Source organism: Lactuca virosa, chromosome 1 (genome assembly GCF_052849685.1).
Source record: "Lactuca virosa cultivar CGN04683 chromosome 1, Lactuca_virosa_CGN04683_v6, whole genome shotgun sequence".
Classification (NCBI taxonomy): Eukaryota; Viridiplantae; Streptophyta; class Magnoliopsida; order Asterales; family Asteraceae; genus Lactuca; species Lactuca virosa.
Window position 1 is genome coordinate 291,285,091 of NC_136426.1, and position 17,262 is coordinate 291,302,352.

Sequence of the window (17,262 nt, forward strand, 5' to 3'; positions counted from 1 at the left end):
TTTCACCTTTACTTCTTGTGAACATGACAGTAAGATGAGTTGAATCAATCTGGCCTAGATTCATTTTGTTGACATCTCCTGGTTTCGCCGTCGGCTTCACTGTCGGTCTCTTCCTCAGAACAGAAGCAACTTCCCGATCCATCTTAGCAACTTCATGGATATAGGAAGCCAACATCCTCTTAAGATGATTCAGGATCGGCTCATACTCCTTAGCATTAGTGAGAAAAATATTGAACAGCAAAATCCAATCATGAGGATTTAAGTTAGGAAGGTCTGCCAGGGAAATCATAGAAACCGAGTTGTCTGAACCTCGGGTAATTTTGAAATGAAGGTTAACAAATTTCCCTACAGGCGAAGGTTTCAGCACCTTGACCATTGTAATCTTCTGTACACTCCAGGTCAGATACTGCGGCTGACCGAACTTGAGATAAAAGTCAATAAGTTCATGATCAACTTGAGGGTGAGGTGAGGGAACATCAACTGTTGAGTCAAAACAGTGAAAAGTAAATGCCTTTCGTGTTATAGGCATGTCAAACTATGAGTTCCTCGAATTATCACAATCAAATGAAGTTACAGGTTCCAGCCGGTATGTGCTTGGAAACTCTATCGCTTCTTTGATTAGTGTTTCCCTAGTCTAAGGAGGAAACAAGGCCTTCTTGCAAATGAGAGCATCATGCTCTTCCTTCTTTTTCCGTTCTTTCTCTTCTTCTTCCATTGCAACCCGAAGGTTTTCATCTAACTCCTGATCCCTTTTCTTTCGTTTCAGGGCATCAGCAATAGTTTCTTGATATTCATCACTGTCATCATTTCCATCAGAAACACCTTTCTTCTTTTCTTGATCACCAGAACCCGAAGCTACATTACCCTTCGGTTCTGTTTTGACAATGACCTTCGGTTTAACAGGAGGTTGAACAGGAGGAATTTTTGTACTACCTTCTCCCCCTTGTTTCGGAGTAACGATCGGCTCCGTAACACCCTTCATTTCTCGTAGAAGTTCAATCACAGGAAGGAGCTTGGAGGTCAGGTGATTTCTGATTGTAAGAGTAAGAATTGGATCATGAGCATGAACAATATTGTTCAGCATATTGAGAACATCACCGGCACAACTTCGAAAAAATGCACGCTCGGTTTTCAACAAAGCAATTTCCCGTTCTGCCTTAGCCGGTTGAACCTTCTGGACTTCAACGGTAGTTGTCTGGCGAGCAAGATCATCTCGTAGTTTGCGTTCCATTGCGAAATCAGCATTAAGCTTCTCTAACCAAGAATCAACCGACAACAGAAAAGACTTGTTATCAGCAAAAATATTAGAACGAACTGTCTCAAATTTGGCTTGCTCTCCTTGAAGTGACTGAGAAAGAGAATCAATCGATGCATTCACCGTAGCAGCATTTGAATCAGCATGACCTTTGAGAGATTCTAAGAAGAGCTTGGAATCAAGAAAAAGGTCTTTGACATCGGATGTAGCTTTCGTGCACAAAGAAGTACAGTCATCCATAGCAGCAATGGATTTGTCAATGGATTCATGATATTGTTGCAAAGTTGTATCCATAAAAGCTTTCATCACAACATCATTGTACTTCTTTGAAGATTCAAGCAATGTATCCAGCTTTTCATGAACACTGTTTAGCTGTTGCTTGGTCATAGGAGCATCATCGTCATCATCACTCGGAATTCTGTATGGGCTATAGTAGGTGGAATCGAACCCAAAATTGTCTCCTCCAAGAATGGGACCAGACTCAGTGGAATGAGTTGGGGAAATGGGCTCGACTGTAACTATAGGATCGTCTTCAGTATTCGCCCCCACACTAGGTGTGTTGACTTTTACTGGAGGTTCGGTTGTGGTGATGATGATTGGTGTAGTGGTGATGGTTGCTTGAGAAATAATGGGAGGAGGTAATGGAGCAGTTGTGATTGGTGTTGTGCTTACAGGTGGTGGTGGTGGAGTTATAGAAGCAGGTTGTGTTGTAGAGATTGGAGCAACCGAAACTTAAACAGTTGTCTTCGGTGGAGATGGAGGAGGAGTGGGAACAGAATCATTGAGAGTACGTTCTGGAGTTGGAGACTGAGGTGGTGTATTACCCTTAGGAGAATCTTCACGCTGATCTTCATCTTCCTCACCAGCAGACTGTTCCTCATCATTATCAGAGCTGGAAGGTGAAGGAGTCTTTGGTCTCCGGGCCATCTTCTTAACTTTCTTAGGAGCCGAAGAAGCAGCTTTTTCAGCTTTTCGCTTCTTGGATTTGACTGGCTTAGAAGAAGGTCGTTCGGGTTCCACCTTCTTGGAATCTGCTTTCTTTCCTCTCTTAGCTGGCTTCTCAACAGCATCCATGGCAGCTTGTGATGGGTTTTGAGCATTCTAACACTCCTAAGTGTACATGCAACCCTAAATACCTTGGATCTATGTTTTCTCTATTATACATGCAATTATGAACTTTCCAAGGTATTACCCTATCTAGCATACAATACTTGATACTTGGGTAATCAAATGGATAGAATACATACCTTTGTTTGATGTAGCTTGTCTCCATGAAGCTTGAGTGCCTAGTGCCCCAAGTGTGACACCTCAAATGGTTCACACAACACCAAATGCACATGGAATGACTTGAGAGAAATGGAACACTCCTTGAAATCGTCTAGCCCTCATATTCACACATTAGTGCACGATTTCTTGAGCCATGGGATTCTTTTATATGGTGGCTATTAGGGTTACACTATGTAACTCAAAACTTTACCCATTCCTTATGCTCCATGGATTTTAACCTCCATGGAGTATCCATGGGTCACCCCATGGACTTAGTCCAACATAAGGAATCTTGGATCACAAGCCCACATATATAAGAATGAATGATTTACACAATCAACCCATATATTTAATTAGTCTCCTTTTGATCACTTAATTAATTCCAAATTAATTCTTGATCAATACTAATTAAATAACCTTATTAATATATTAGAACTTATAATATATTAACCAACCTTAAGTGTTATTTCTCTCATTATAGTCTATCCAAATGCATGATGCCATGCAACCCAAATGGACCATGCCGGGTCGGGTCAAGTCTTACCAATTATAGTTATGGACTTAGACATTAATCCAACAGTCTCCCACTTGGATAAGTCTAAAACTATTATTGCGTATGACTTCAGGAACCGATCAGCAATCGTAGCTGTCAAAAGCTTCTGTCGAACTCTGACCTTGTCGATGAACTCTGACCTTTGTCAATGACTTGTCCATTAGATAAGGGATCATATATTCCTCCATTCTAGATATCATATGGACTGAGACATGGATTATCAATCATTCTCTCTGTCCATTTGTTGTTTCTCGATTTCTGATTCATGATGACTGACTGATTGAACAAATCAAATCAGTCCTGGCTTGGCCAAGCACTCACATGTATCATCTTTAAATCATCGAGGGGCCCACATATATCGCTTTTATCCCGAAGGTAAAAGGAATGGATAAACTTCGACTCATATGGCTTGTTCTACTACTTGTTGAATCATACACAAAGGCACGTTTTTTAACATCGAGTTACCAAATGCGTTTTCGTGCAATCAATGTATAACCAACTCATAGTAACAACTCATATCTCTAGGTTTGAAGAATATAAGATATTATCGTCTCATGATCACTCGTGATAAAATCCATGAAGTGATTCAAATGAGCGCGGGTTGAGTCCAATACTCAGAACTTATGAGCACTCATGAGTGTTGTAGCACCACTTTGTCCACCAACTTGGACCTCTACAAACCAACCCATGACAGTCTTGATTCATATCTACTTCCAACATATGACCGACTGTGGATGGTTTGAATAACTTAATCATTCAGGAAGAGCGACTTAGTTATTCTGGAAGTCAAAACATGCAAAGTGAAACACAAGAATAAATGAATCAAATATGGTATCAAACCCTATGAATATAAATAAACACTTTTATTTATCACCATACTGATTACTCATTATTCATTGTTTCGGTTTTATCAACTTTATACTTGAATTAAAAACACTAGTTGTCCCATGCTCCAAGCATGTACACTATGTTTTTCTTAAACAATAGCTTTGCCATACACCAAGTATGCACTCTATGTTTGTCTATGATCCTTACTTTGTGAAATAAACCAATTGAACATAATTTCAATGATTCTAATTTCACACTCCCAAATCCTTATCGAAAAATGTGAGAATTTCAAATTCCTATCATTTATCGAAATCTGTTTAGATTTTAAACTTATATGCACTGACCATCCTGTAATGAATATGTACAAAGTCACAAAGACTTGTCAACAGTCATTATAAGGTATTCCAATGGAGATCAACTCCATGGAAACTAAGTCTCATATTCAAAGTACATTGCTTTGGACATGCTTCTTGCATTAAGTTTTCTAATCTTACACAGATAACTTCCACCTATGGAGACAACTCCATATTCTCATTTTGACTATCACTTCTGAATAAGAGATGCCTCTTTTCAGAATATGTCAATATGCTCCTTCCAAAACTAGCACTATACTTCCAACTGTCCCTGAGCAACCAATCTTTGGTAAACCTCAGATTGTCCTCGACAATTGCTTAATCATTTTAGTCATATCCAATTCTAGACCTTTTCCCTTCTTAATGCCTCTGGGCATTTGGAAAAATTTAGAAATGACAAATGTTATAGCACATGCAATCGATGCTGTACCCAAAGCAAATGGTACACGATTCATGATGTCTCACATAAAGACATGATTCTAGACCAGTCTTTTGCTACAATATTTTTATTTGCCATGTTTTCAAAATTTGACTATGAAGAGGGATGCCGTAATCATAATCGAATTTTGAGAACGCAATATATAGAATTTCCTTAAGTTGAACCAATCCAACATGAAATTCATATATATATTCTTGACTAAAGATGATTAAGTTCTCAATCTAAGCCTTTAGAACTGAAATGAAGTATATCCTCTCCCTTAATTATAGCAAAACAACTTTTTCAATCCCTGCAGCCTCACGAATTGAAACTTTTGTTTTCAATAATTAACATTGCTAACTTGCAACACTAACAATAATTATCATGCTCCCACTAACATGATGATTATTAGCATAACACTTATGCTCCCACTAGCTTTGACATGTACTCAGAAATCAGCTGGACTTCTAGAAATCAATACTTTATTGACTTCCTTACCAAAGTTCAGATTTCTGATACGAGATGCTTTGATAAAACTTTATCAAAATCATACACCTTTCCTTAGATAGCATGCATGTGTGTCTAAACAATTTCAGAACTATGAAAAGGGATGCCGTAATCATAGTCTCAATTGTTTAGACCTTTTTGACATCTGCTTCAAATCTACTTGGTGGAAGTGTTTCCTCACCATCATTTTCATGAATCGGAGAGAAACCTTATGACCCTTAGATTTTATGGTGTATGTGTTCTTATCCATGTGAATCGTCAAAACCATAGTCACAAGACAAGGATAATGACAAATCCAAACTCATATGGACTGAACTTATGCAATCTTAACTTCTTGCCACCTGGCAGTACAGGGCCTGCCATTGCTTCCAAGTTGTTATGCAACCAATTGAGAACTTTCAGAACTCCTATGCAAAGCCAACTTTAACTGGAATGGGCACAGAATATGTCAACACGATAGGTTATAAACCTCAAGTCGTGTGCTAGTGAAGAACCTCAGGTTTTATTCTTGATTAGTTCTTGAAATTCTTTTTAGGATATTTAAGACTCCCACTGTCCTCTTGACATATAAGACTATCTTGCCAAATATTCAAGAGATAGTGCGGATTCTTTATCAAGACAAACACTTCACACAATTGGCCTTAGTTGGTCTTTGTTTTATCCAAAACATCAAAAATTACCAATTTCAAATGTACAAGAGTAGGACACTTTTACTCTTACATTTGACAAGTGTTTTAAACCTTTCTTTAAGATATGTCACTCAAGTTACAATCTTGGAGTATGACTCTAAGAATTGTTTTGGAACGAAGTATGACTCATCTTCCTGATCTAACCATTTCAACAATTCATGACTCCTCTTCTTAGTCATAAGAATGCACTAAGATGACCTTTAGAGGACTAATTGTGATATGATTTCTAAATCATTAAGATGATCACAAACATGATACTAAAGCACTCTCCCATCTTTTCAGATTTGAGAAACTTTTATCTTTCTGGCCTAATTTGATTCTTCTCATTCGTTCTGCCATACATCGAGACTTTTCCAATGCTTCAGAATTACACTTAAGCGTATAAGTATAACCATATTTACTAAACTTTAGTAAATCATGACGAATAGTCTTATCGATCTTTGTGGTGGACTTGACCAGTGCACAAGAATGTGTACTTGATCCCTTTAGTCATTTACTTGACTCACATATACATGTAAACAAGGAATTAGTCTTAATTTTCTAAGGCTGAAAGTTCTCATTCATCATACTATACAACTTGCATGATTCCAAGTTTCGGTCCAATTGAAACTTGGGTGATGAGAAACTTTCCTTATTTGGTAAATTTAGACACTACCACAATTGAAAGAATCAAATCCATTTTCCAATATTGCTATCAATGGAAACATGTAAACAACAATTTTTCACAAATGCCATTGTAAGGATACTTAAAATAAATAAATCAAAACTGTTTTTTTTTTATTTTAAAACTTCCGGAAAAACTTATCCTTACAATACAAATGCATATGAAAAACTTGTTGTTATCTATTCCTAAGCAATATATCATAACTCCTAAGGAACAGCTCAAAATTTTGATCACCGAACCATGCGATCGAAAACCATCTTCGCGATCAGAATCAGCATATTCTTCCTTTAAGTTTCTTCACTTTTCTTTGATTCTTAAAACATCAACATGTGACCAAGTCACATCATGTAATAAGAATCTCAGAATAGAAACTTAACAGAGTTAGATAGTGAACTTTACCTGAAGCAGAGTCAAACTTCTTGACTTGATCAACCTTATGATCTTTCAGGTAAATAGGCAGCTTCGCAATCAATGCCCCTTCCTTTGGCAAGAGAAACATATGGACTCACTGGGAATGGTACATGGGACTATCGCAGATTTAGCCTTTCTCTTTACCATTTGGTCAACCTAGTTGACTATGGTCAAACCCTTTCTTTGGGATGAGAAGGCTTTTCTAGATATCCAATGTTACCATTGTCAATGTCCATTGGGAAGTTGATCTCCTAATCAATTTGATTTACTAGTCCTCAAATCATTGTTGACCAAGCAAATAGATATGATCATTAAGGTTCATGTCATAGTCTGTTTCATAGTAGTCCCAAAGGAACTCACTATGTGACTTAGAAAGTGATTGAACATCCAACTTTCTCAAGACTTTGACACCCAACTCTCCCAGCTTGTCAATATGTGACTTCATCTATAAGATGTGATCACACATAGACCTTGCTTGCCATTAGGGCTTGAGTGACCTTGAACTTGTGGGTTAGGGAGAATAATTGGAGGAGGTGGAGGAAGTAAAGTTCCAAGAGATTTGGGAAGATCATAGATGTTTGAACTAGACATCTTTTGGGAGATATTCAAGATAGTTGATCTAAAGTCCTTAATATAACACCCAATATGAAATATTAAGGCTAGGATCCAACAACCTATTTATAACTGGAAGAGGGATGCCGTAATCCGAGTTATAAAATAGTTGAAGGTAGGTAAATGACGATTTAGCAATTTCCACCATGAAAAACGAAATAATGTAATTAGGTTTTTAATTGGATTTGAAACTCCTAGATCTTTTGAGATTCATTGAACTTTTCAATGGCATGTTTCAATCTCGAGTGTGCCCTTCAGGTTTTGTGACTGGGATGCCGAGGATCACAAATCAAGGTGTGAAGTAACCATGCAAATATACTTGGTACCCTTAATATTTACCCCTCAATCGATGTGCCGGTTAACCACACGAGCTCCACCGATACTATGATAAATATTAAGTTACCCTTTGCCTACTTTGTTAAATCCAGGTTAGTGTGCCGGTTAACCACACACGCTCCACTAACGGTTTAAACAAAGTGCAAAGTGTAATTTCATGGATTCGCACCTTATTCACATTTTCCTAAGTAACTAAGATTGGGAATTTATAAGTGTTTAGTTACTTAGTATTTATCATTATTACTTTTAATGAAGGGAGAATTATAGTCATTGTCCTACCCGTTCGGCTAACGACCCTCCACCAGTCAAGGAAGCGGTGGGTGAGAGTGGACACCCATTAAACTGCCATTTTATAGGCAGTAACCTTATACCCCCCTTATAGACCGGCTTCGTGAATGAGGCCTACTAACGGTAAGACTGACTTGCTCTTATACATATATTTATTATTAACTTATAATACTATAAAGTATAAGGGTTGAATTTTAACTTTTAAAATTCTAAGGGCTAACTTGGAATTAAAGTATTCATGGGGAAAACGTTACAAATTCCAAAACTTGAGGGCAAGTTTTGAAAATATTCAAAACTAATTAATTCCATAACTTATGTGTTTAAAGTAGTTTTAATTAAAAAAAACTCTTCAAGTTCCATAACTTGAGGACAAGTTATCGAAGACGTTAAACTAATAAAAGAATGTAACTTTTTCTTTATTTTTGTAACTTATGGAACTAATTAAGGTTACACATTTTATCATTTAATGAAGTGACTCTTGAACCTCCATAACTTGAGGACAAGTTACGGAGTCATAAAACCATTTAATGAGGACAAGACTCTTCATTTTTGTAACCATTGCCAACTTTTTATGAGTTTTATGAAACTTAAATGTGACTTTTCATATAACTTGAGGACAAGTTACAAAAACACATTTTAGAATCAACTCTTAGATTAAAATGGATTGAAAACACATAATCAATTAACTTTTCTATTAATCTAATAAACTCATATGAACAAAGATAATTCACATCAAATTTTTTTTCAAGTAATTAGCATAACTTTTAAACTAATACAATTCGATTTTTCAGCTAATTTTGCAAGTATAACAAGAAAACAAGCCTTGGCTCTGATACCACTGATGGGTTTTGAGCATTCTAACACTCCTAAGTGTACATGCAACCCTAAATACCTTGGATCTATGTTTTCTCTATTATACATGCAATTATGAACTTTCCAAGGTATTACCCTATCTAGCATACAATACTTGATACTTGGGTAATCAAATGGATAGAATACATACCTTTGTTTGATGTAGCTTGTCTCCATGAAGCTTGAGTGCCTAGTGCCCCAAGTGTGACACCTCAAATGGTTCACACAACACCAAATGCACATGGAATGACTTGAGAGAAATGGAACACTCCTTGAAATCGTCTAGCCCTCATATTCACACATTAGTGCACGATTTCTTGAGCCATGAGATTCTTTTATATGGTGGCTATTAGGGTTACACCATGTAACTCATAACTTTACCCATTCCTTATGCTCCATGGATTTTAACCTCCATGGAGTATCCATGGGTCACCCCATGGACTTAGTCCAACATAAGGAATCTTGGATCACAAGCCCACATATATAAGAATGAATGATTTACACAATCAACCCATATATTTAATTAGTCTCCTTTTGATCACTTAATTAATTCCAAATTAATTCTTGATCAATACTAATTAAATAACCTTATTAATATATTAGAACTTATAATATATTAACCAACCTTAAGTGTTATTTCTCTCATTATAGTTTATCCAAATGCATGATGCCATGCAATCCAAATGGACCATGCCGGGTCGGGTCAAGTCTTACCAATTATAGTTATGGACTTAGACATTAATCCAACAGCTTGCATTTCAGGAGTCAATTGTCGTGGACTTCTAGGAGGAAGCACTCGGTACTCAGCAATCACTTTACTTTCTTGAGAGACACATCGGTACATAGTTTCAGGAATGGAGCCAATGTGTGGAAACCTTGTTGGATCAGCAACAATAATCTTCTTTGTGTGAAAGGCTGCTACTGAAGAAAGCACAACGTCCTTCATGACCAGAATCTGAAGAGAATTGATTGCCCGACGAGTGACAAGGGTCCAAAAATGACCACAAGAAACTCTCTTTGTTCTTGTCATACGTCGCAGTAGAGTACACTTGTGACAGCAGGGACATGGGAACTGATTCCACCTGCATAAGAGCGATTACCAGTGGGGAGTACTTGAGACACTCAACAACTTGCAGCATGTAGGAATCATACAAGAACGGGGTTAGTTGAATGATCAGGTTCTGATTAGGTTTGATTTCGAGCATTGACGACGAAGCAGTTTGATCTGGAAGAGATGATGATTCCGCCATTGTTGATGTACAGAAGAAGATGAACAGTTGAAGATCGCATGTTGTATTTGAAAGAGTTTGATCATGGTAAGGAGGTACAACGGTGTGAGAAATCCTATATATACGGTTGCCAGGAGAGAGAAAGAATCTTTAGTGATAATGATACGATCTCTAAAAGGTCGCCTGAAAAATCGGGATTTGACAGCTTGGTTTCCCCAGATAGACGTCATTAAGCGTGGTTTTATAGGCCGTTTCAAATTCACGCGCCCAATATTGTACTTATCCATAAACCCATTTCAACTTCTTATCCGATCGGCTACCCCATTCCTTTATTCATTCGCTTTACAATCAGCTACGTTCGCTTCCAAAAAACTGTATATCTATTAGAGCCGAAGTACATGTTGAAATAACTCATAATCGTCAAGTACCAGAACTTTGGAAAATCATGAAGATTTTCGTGCAAGAGTGTACCAAAGAAAAAGAAATAAAGCAATATGTGTATGGGATGTAAGTGATGTCATACAAAGACACAAAGCAGATGATCCCGGGCACGAATCTCTTCCATCAAAGTCAAGAGGGACTTGAAGTGCTTGGGTGGTTTCCCGTTAGAATACGATCAAATGTTTGTTAAGAAACATTGAAAGGCATCTTTTCATACATAGGCTCTAGTGGGTGGCTTATCTTCAACCGAACTTCAATACTTGACATAAGACCGAAAGTTAGGCGAAGTACTTGTGAGACCGATGTGGTCTGTTGAACAAGTAGGTTGGATATTTTGTTTAGTAACAGGATATGTAAAAGAAATCTCAAAAACAAAAAAATTAAACTGAATCTTATAGGAAGAAATGTCTTGGTGTGAGATAATTTCATTAAGATCACGCAAAAAATAACATGAGATTTCATTAAGTAACAAGTGAGATCTTGAATATTAATATTCACCGTCAATTCATTAGTGGTGTTGGATTTTGGGTCTCACTTAGCACGTGGTGTACGTATCTAAGATCATAAACGCAGATTTTGTGTAACCATAAACCTCAGTGGTAATAGCTGAGAGTCTCAAGGGTTACGTTGATGATACGAAATTTGGTGGAGAATGTAGAGGAGGTGTTTAGAGAACCGAAAGTACCCCTGCTATATAAGAGTGACAAAGCAGAAAACTCTTAACTCATTTGAGAAGAGTAAGGTAGCTCAGGACTTGAGTGAATTTAGCAGCCTGATTGGGAAGAGACGATAGGTATAGATCGAATCATTAAGGCCTCACTCATAGTCTAAGAGGCTTCAGTCTACATGCAGCAGCATGCTTCTAGGGACACTTAACTAGTTCAAATTGAAATCGACGTACCTGCCCTAGATCCAATTCATGTTGCAACGATATACTTGGTACCTAATAAAGAGAATAAACAAAGACAAACAAACCATACACACAAACAAAAAAAAACAGAAGATAAAAAGATAAATAAAAGACAAAATCTTTTTGGAATTTTGATTTTTCTGAAAAATAATAAAAACAAAATATTTTTGAATTTTTTTTTTTGAACTTTCTGAAAAAAAATAATAAAAACAGAAAAGTAAATAAACGAAATTAATTTTAGAAACTCGAGGAATAAAGATAAAAGGAAAAATAAAGCAAGTAAAAAGATTAAAAGGAAGGTTACAAGATATACAGCCGAAATCAAACCTTAAAGAGATGAAGCGAAATAAGCCGAGCGATCGGTTCATTTCGGTTCCCTAAAATTCTGGAGCCGAAATAGACCGTGCGTTCGGTTCATTTCGGTTCCCGAAAATTATGGAGCCGAAATAGACCGAGCGTTCGGTTCATTTCGGTTCCCAAAAATTATGGAACCGAAATAGATCGAGCGTTCGCTCTATTTCGCTTGTCTAATTTTTAGAGAAAGGTTTGAGGGTTCGGTACCGACTCAGCTTCCATCGTTTCCAAACATTGCAAAATTTTATTGAAGCTTGCTTTCGGTAAGGCTTTAGTGAAGATGTCAGCTAGTTGATCAGAGGACCGAACGAAATGAACTTCTACGTTTCCATCTTCAACATGGTCCTTGATGAAATGGTATCTTAGTGCAATATGATTTGTCTTCGAGTGTTGCACTGGATTGTGACATATTCTTATCGCGCTTTCAGAGTCACAATAAAAGGGGTATTTTATTCATACTCATTCCATAGTCTCTTAGTTGGCTTTGAATCCAGATTACTTGTGAGGTACAGGATGCAGCGACTATGTACTCAGCTTCGGCTGTTGAAAGGGACACACATGTTTGCTTCTTGGATTACCAGTTAACAAGTTTACCATCAAGGAATTGGCATCCTCCAGTTGTGCTCTTTCGGTCCAGACCGCAACCTCCAAGATCAGCATCAGAAAAGGCTTGAATGAAGAATCCGGATTTTGCTGGATACCAGAGACCGAGAGACGAGGTTCGCTTCAGATAGCGAAAAATATTCTTCACTGCTACCATGTGAGGTTCTCTAGGATTTGCTTGAAACCTGGCACAATAACAAACAGAGAACATAATGTCTGGTCTACTAGCTGTTAGATACATGAGAAATCCTATCATTTGACGATAGAGTGTCACGTCAACAGCAGGTTTTTCCAGAGATGGTGTTAACTTTGTGCCAAAGGCCATGGGAACCTTCACCTTCGAGTCTCCCGTCATACCGAACTTCTCTAGTAAGTTCTTTGTGTAGGCCTCCTGGTTAATAAAAATGCCTTCTGGTCCCTGTCTTATATTCAAACCAAGGAAAAAATTAATTGGACCCATTGCGCTCATTTCAAATTTAGTCTCCATCAACTTCCTGAATTCAGCCGTTAAGCTAGGATTCGTGGAGCCGAAGATGATACCATCGACATAAATCTGAACTATCATTAAATGTTCGCCTTCTTTCTTGCGAAAAAAGTTTGGGTCAACCGAACGTTGCTTGAATTTAGACATTTTAAGAAAGCGAGTTAATGTTTCATACCAGGCCCTCGGTGCTTGTTTCATACCATATACAACTTTGTCCAACATATAGCAGTGATCAGGGTATTTCTCGTTCACGAACCCAGGTGGTTGCTCAACATACACTGTTTCTTCTAGTTCTCCGTTCAAAAAAGCGCTTTTTACGTCCATTTGGAAAACTTCGAAGTTTTTATGAGCAGCGTACGCCAGAAAAATTCTAACCGAATCCAACCTTGCTACGGGAGCGAAGGTCTCTTCATAGTCTATTCCTTCTTCCTGGCAGTATCCCTTCACCACCAGCCGAGCCTTGTTGCGAATGACGTTTCCCTCTTTATCCAACTTGTTCCTGAAGACCCATTTTAAGCCGACCACAGAAGCATCCTTTGGTGTGGGAATCAGCCTCCAAACTCGATTACGTTCAAACTCATGGAGTTCATCTTGCATTGCTTGTACCCAATCAGCGTGATCAAGTGCGGCATTAACCGTCTTCGGTTCGATTTTGGAGACAAACGAATTAAACATGCGGAACTCAACATTAGAGAATAAGGCAGCTTGTTTCGCTTTCAATTGAGAGCGTGTGAGAACTCTCTCAGATGATTCACCAATTATTTGTGTTTTGGGATGATCCTTGGTCCATTTTGTTAGAGGAGGGTAGTTCGAGTCATAAACAGGATCCAACTCTGCATTTACCTCTTCTTCAAATTCTGATTGATCGCCTTCGTCATTTGTATTTTCATTCTCCCCCTCAAATGGCGAAGCGTATCCCATGTCAGGTTCAGGAGTCTCTCCCTCTGTTGGAGTTGGATTCTCCCCCTCGGTTGGACCATCATGGGTTGGAGTTGGATTCTACCCCTCGAATGACAATTCGGTTGTATTGGATACAGATGAACCCTACCCTTTGAATGTTGAGCTGTTGTTTGGAGGGTCGGTTGAGGGTTGACCATCAGTTGGTTTAGGAGGTTCATTTTCCATATCTTTTGCAGCTTCATCGATGATCTTTTTCAGATTGTCAATTTTGTTGTCTGCTGCTTTCGCCTCCGAGTGTATAGCTTTTTCTGGTTCGTCAAAAATCCTTATGTACTCTTCAAACAGGTTGGAAATGGGAACCGAGACTTGACCTGATTCTGGAAATATTTCCCCCATGGTACTTTCGTTTGTTGTAACTTTCTTCATGTATTTGTCATCAAAGGTTACATAGTAGGTTTCTTCAATATGCTTGGAGTGTTTATTCAAAACCCTATATGCCTTTGAAGTGAGTGAATAACCAAGAAAGATTCCCTCATCGGCTTTCACGTCGAACTTGTTTCGGTTCTCTCTTGAGTTGAAAATGAAACATCTTGAAACGAACACGTGAAAGAACTTAACGTTGGGCTTCCGATTGTTTAGAATTTCATACGGAGTGATGGAGAATCGTTTGTTACGTAAGGATCAGTTCTGAGTGTAGCATGCAGTGGCAACAGCATCAGCCCAGAAGTATAGCGGAAGAGAAGCGAAGCTCAACATGGTTCGGGCTGCCTCACATAAGGAACGGTTTCGTCTTTCAACAATTCCATTATGTTGTGGTGTATAGGGAGTAGAGAAGTTGTGAGATATTCCCTTTTCAACCAGAAAATCTTCAAAGTCTTTATTCTTAAATTCAAGCCCATTGTCGCTTCTAATGTTCCTCACCATCTTTCGAAGCTGCAGTTCCACTTGTTTGATAAACACCTTCAACTTGGGAGTTGCGTCTGATTTCTGCTTAAGAAAGAAAACCCAGGTGAAACGTGAAAAATCATCTACTATGACAAGAATGAACTTACTACCACCGATGCTTTCGATAGCCGAAGGTCCACATAAGTCAATATGCAGAAGTTCAAGAGCTTCAACGATCTTGGTATTGATACGTGTAGGATGGCTCTTTCTGCTTTGCTTGCCCATCTCACACGCTGCACACAGGTGTTCCTTATCAAACTTGAGAAGAGGAAGGCCTCGAACATGATCACCAAGCACCAACTTATTAATGTCTTTGAAGTTCAGGTGCGATAGCCGTCGGTGCCATAACCAGCTTTCATCAGTGTTCGCCTTTGACAGCAGACATATTGCTGGTTTTCCTCGAATTGGGTTGAGATTTAAGGGGTACATCTCTCCCTTGCGTTCAGACTTCAACATAACTCTTTTGGATTGCTTTTCAATAATTTCAGATCCCTCATCATCGAATGAAACTTTCAATCCGGTTCCCACAACCAATTGAGATACACTTATTAGGTTGTGCTGCAATCCTTCCACATAAGCCACTTTTCGAATTGTGAATTCTACGTTGGTTATCATTCCATATCCTTTGAAAGTGCCATAAGAATTGTTTCCATACTTCACACATCCACCATCCTTAAGGGACCGAAACTCCCTCAGCTCTTCCTTCCTTCCTGTCATGTGACGTGAGCAGCCACTGTCTATGTACCATTCGTCATCGAACTGCTCGTCACTTATAACCTGCAAATTTAAGCAGATTTAGGAACCCAAAGTCTCTTGGGCCCTGGTGACTCTTTTACAGAAAAAGGAATAGCAACAGAAAGATCAACCAAATAAGTTCTTTTTATTAGAGTGGTTTAATCTTTTCTTTTGATTGTGTAAACCTTTATTTTATTTTTGTCTTGTTTAAATTGAAGTAGTTCAGATGGTTTTTTGTTACTTGGTTTTGGAATATTCTTTTGACTCCTAGGGTTAGCTGACTTTTTCTTATTATTGATTTCAGAGTTTGACTCAAGCTTTCCCTTTCCTATAACATCCTTTGCTAAATAAGGCTTTTGTTGACAGTGAGAAGGACCAAAACTAGACTTTCGGTTCCCAGCCTTAGTGTTGGGACCGAAACTTGAAGTTCGGTTCTGAGATCTGGTGTTGGAACCGAGACTGGATGTTCGGTTCTTAGACCTTGGGTTGGAACTGAGACTGGATGTTCGGTTCTAAGATGAGTTGGGACTGAAACTGGGCTTTTGGTCACGTGAATAGTAAGAGTTTGGACCGAAAGTGGACTGTCGATTGTTCTCTGACTTGTCATTTCCTTTGACATTTGTCTCTTTCTTGGAAGGAACATAGTTAGGGTTTTGGGACTGCCAAAACTGTTTTCGCTCATTTAGATTCTTCATGTATCTCTGATTTCTTTGGCGTTTCTGTTCAGCCAGCTGCTTTTGAGATTTATGAATATTGAAGCTTGATTTCGGCTTCTCCTTTTGAGCTTCGGTTGTCTTGGAAGGAACATGGGATGCCTTCTCTGGTTCTTCTGGTATCGCTTTTGTTCCACTCGAGCTAGGTTTATCGAAACTTGAGGGTTTGTTGATGGGTTCAGCAACGTATCTTCCCCTTACCCTCCACGATGTTCGCTCCGATAAGCCGACGGTTTCGTCTGCATTCTCGATAGGGGCAGACCAGAAGTAATCATCGCACCCTTCAGCATTGTCTGTGTCGACCAAGATTTTCAATTCTGTTGTTTGTCTTTCAGTGACACCTTTAACAACATAAACCTGATTTGGCACTGTTTGGACTTTCTGGTAGACCATTGCTTTCTCTTTGAGTTTCTTTGACTTGTCCTTTGACAAGCGAGCATATTCAACCGAGTTCTCAGATATAAGGGGTTTTTCAGTCTCCGTTTCGCTCTTCTAGAACTCAGAACAGTCAACCACATCTTCCATTGAGATTTCGCTCATCTCACTTTCCTCATCAAATTCCGACGTATTTTCTACATTCATTTTATGTTCTGTCATTAATTTGGCGTTTGACGAGTCAAATGATTGCATTGTTTCTGACTTAATTTTCAACCTATCATTTTCATCCAAGAGATTTTTAAGCATTCATTTATGTTCCTTAGAGTCAATAAAGGTCTCAATTTTGTCCAGTCCGATTTTGTAAGTGATGGAAGTCTCTTCTGAGGACATTATGGATTCACACTCAGCAATGACCTCATCCTCCTTAAATTCAAGGAAGGTTAAGATCATCTTATGAATCTTTTTCCCTATTTCACAATTTAACTGCAACTGAGCAATATTAGTATATAAGCGTTTAGCAATCAAGCAAAAAACATTT